This window comes from Nicotiana attenuata, unplaced genomic scaffold (assembly GCF_001879085.1).
Source record: "Nicotiana attenuata strain UT unplaced genomic scaffold, NIATTr2, whole genome shotgun sequence".
In the NCBI taxonomy this organism is placed as follows: Eukaryota; Viridiplantae; Streptophyta; class Magnoliopsida; order Solanales; family Solanaceae; genus Nicotiana; species Nicotiana attenuata.
Window position 1 is genome coordinate 172252 of NW_017672643.1, and position 3794 is coordinate 176045.

Consider the following 3794-nt stretch of genomic DNA (forward strand, 5'->3'; position numbering starts at 1 on the left):
CAAGCCTATGAAGCCCAAGACTTCCTCCAAGAAGTCTTCCTCTGTGCCTGTGGCTGCTGAACCCACACTAGACAAGAGGACAAGATCTGCAGTGAAAGCTAAACAAAGAAAAGTTTTTGATGATGATGACTGGAGTGGAGAAGAAGAAGAAAATGATTATGAGAAGGAATAGGACAAGCGTGCCATTTTTGGCAGAAGAAAGATTTTAAAAGGTAGATTGTTGAAGGATCTAGTGGAACCAGGGATGATGAGGTTGGTGGATGCTTTAGCGGCTCAGGGATGGAAGGACATGGTCCTCAGATGGAAGGTAGGCTAGCCAGAAATGAGGTGATTGAATTTATGGCAAATGCTGCTGTTAAGGATGGAGTTGTTAGTAGCCTGGTGAAGGGAGTTCAAGTGCAGTTTGATGCAGTGAAACTGGGAGAGATTCTGGACATACCCTCTGAAGGGTTTGATGACTATACTAGGCAGAGGTGGCCATGCCTGGACTCCCTCCCTACTGCCCTTGAAATCACCAAGAGGTTTTGTGATTCAGAGAAAGTGAATGAAGCCAGGGTTGTGCAGAAAAGTGAGATGAGGCCTGAGCACAAGGTTGTGTTTGAGTTTGTCAACAAGTGTTTATTGCCAAGAGAGGAGAGAAGGCACACTGCTAACTACATGGATCTGGTTCTTATGGAATGTCTGGAGATAGGAAAGCAAATCAACTGGCCTGCCCTCATAGTCAAATTGCTAGACATGGTCATAAATGGTTCCAAGGCTCATGCTACTCCATATGGCTTCATACTAACCACAGTTCCGGACATGCTAAATGTGCCTCTGAAGAAATGGGAAATGGCCTCAAGCAAGGAACACTTTGGCATCAAAACTCCTCTTGCCTGTGACTATCCAGTCAATGCTATCCCAGTTGAACCTGGTTCATCTCTGAAGACACCCATCAACAACAAAGTTAGGACTTTGGTTCAGGAATGTGCAGCTAAGGATGCTGAAATTGCTAGGCTCAAGGCTCGTATGGTTGAAATGGAAACAGAGAGGGATGGTCTACGAATTGAGCTTGCCAAAGAAAAGGAGAAGAATGATGGAATTCTTCTGAACATGATGAATCTTCTCCAAACTCAACCCTCTAGTTCCTCCAAGCCTTAGGACTCCTAGCCTTTGTCTCCTGAACTTCTCTAGTACCCCCAGTGACCCAGATTAGGGATTTTTCTATTTTTGCTCATGGTTTGAATGTTTTTCTTTCTTTTTGTGGATTGTTAATGGCAACATATCTCTATCAATGACAACTGATGTTTTCTCTTGTTCAATGATTACTCTGACCTTGATAGTTTAAATATGTTCGTTTGATTACTGATGATTGAACCATGATTGCACTTGCAGTTGCCCCAGTGGCCATGAGTACTTATTAAAATCTGGGATCCACATTGTGTATGCAACTTTTTGATGATGCCAAAAGGGGGAAGAGATATTGTGCTTTACACAATATTCAGAAATATGTGATATTTATAACCTAATTAACCTGGTCCTTGATGATAAGTAAATTTTCTAAGTTTAGTGTTGATGGTTAGCCTGAGTTCTTACAGGTCCCTTGATTAGTAAAAAGCATAGAGTTTGTCATCATAAAGGGGGAATTTGTTGGCCCAAGAACAGGTGAAGTTTTGAAGAATGACAAATGAACTCAATTATGGACCAGGTCTATCTTATGAAGATCAGTCATGATCAACCTACATATGTGAGATGCACGTGAAGGAGATAAGTCCTACTGATCAAGAAGCAATATCTCCTGATCTGATCGAAAAGGTTGCATATTGGATAAAGGGAGAAATTCTCCTTATATGAAGAGAACACAATCCGGATAAAGATAGTGTTGGAGTTTGAGATCTTCAAGGAATCAACTACGATAGAAGATCAGCAATTGAGTTCCAATCAAACTCTGATTACTAACCTATTAAAAGACAATGATTGTTCTCTTTTACACAGATTTGCACAAACGCAGAAGTTAAACTAAATTGAGAGCAAAAGAGCAAGGCAATTTCGCAAGCAATTTATGTGAGATTTGAGTGTGCACTCCTGAAGCTACTTGAACGAGATAGAAGAACCAATTCCATTGTGTCTTTCTTTTATTCTAGTTCAATTGTAGTAGGTGGTTTAAAGTTGTACCTTTCAGCTTTCATAGAAGCAATTGTATTAGGTACTTAGAGTGTTCAAGTTATAAGCTAACTTGAAGTTGTCGCAACAGTTGAGGCTGTGTGCTACAACGGGATTAGAGTTAATCCTTAGGTTTACAAAGAGTTTTTGTAAATGTTGTTTTGGCTCAGTGATATTAGTGGAAGTTTGGGATAATCCTACTAAGTAGTAGGTCGTGGTTTTTTTCACCTTCTGAGCCAGGTGTTTTCCATGTAAAAATCTCTGTGTTCTTTATCTTATGTACTTATTATTCCGCAAACAGTAGTAGTTAGAACACCTAGAAGAACCAGGTTCTTCTAGAGCAAAAATTGGGTACCACACAAATCACCCCCCCTTTTGTGTTGTATTGACGTTTAGAACATCAGAAAGCATAAAGACTGTCAAAAATATACAATCATCGAAATCCACAAAAGTAGGGCCTACCCCCTCAAATGAAAGTTGGCATTGTCCCCAATGCCAACTAAACTAAATAAGCACCAAAAAGAAAAAAGGAAAAGGATATAGAAACTCCCTATGGCCTGGCTGTCTGCATGGGCTCCTGAGTGGTCCCTAGGTCCTCACTATGCTCGAGAACCTCAGAATGGTTCCCTATGGCCTGCCACTCTGCTGCTGGGCCCTGGTCCTGGACCTGGACAGCCTCCTGAGGTGCATCCTGTGGCTGACTGGAGGAGGCCTCTGGTGGGTCTACGAACTGTGACTGCATCGTCCGCTCGGGGAATCATCCTCCTCCTCTTGGAGGCCTCTAAGACTACTCTGGCTGTGGATGAGCTGCTGGTGCAGGGCCCTGAAGTAATAAATCCAAAGGCAGCTGGTCTACCTTCAACCTGTCAACGTCAATCCTCAGCTCCTTCACGGACTCCTTGGAGGCCGCGTCTTTGTCAACTTCTTGTGCTCCATAGCAAGCTCCTTGAGGGCCTTGCTATGTGAATCAACAACATTAGTGAGCACCTTCTAGTTGTCAAGGATTTTCTTCTGGTTGACCAGAATCTCCTTGAGGGCATCCTCAATACACTGCGGGACCTGCGGAGGCGGAGGTGCCGACTGAGCTTCCACTGTAGTAGTGAGGATAGACAACTTGGATGAAGCTGTCTACATCCAATTGTTGATGCTGAGAAGAGTCTGGCTCAGTCGGTGAGCAGTCACTGGGTAGGCTCAGGAAGAGGGAATCTCAGGATCTGCCGATGTGGATGGGCCCGGAGGAATATCTGCGGAGGTGAGGCAGGCTGAGTAGGAGCCACTACCACAACTGGCTCTTCAAACTGGCTAGTTGGAGTAGTGGCTGTTCCCTTGAAGTTCTTGCTCTTCAGGTTGTCATCGCCCTGCATGCTATACCAGGAGAACGAGGCCTTTGCCTTGACCGTGATATAAAATGGCCTCTTCTCAACCTTGAGGTCCCTGAAGTACATAGTCAAGAAGCTGGGGAAAGGGTAGTTTTTGTGATTCTCACTGCTACAAGTGAGATTACCCGAGACATTACATTCCCGACATTTATCGGGTACCCCGCCATGATTGACGGCACCAAAACTGCCCGGTGAAGAGGGAGGGAGTTGTCAAGAGTAGTGGGGTCCAATATGCTGCACACAAATGTTTACCACCCTTTTGCCTCGAAGTTC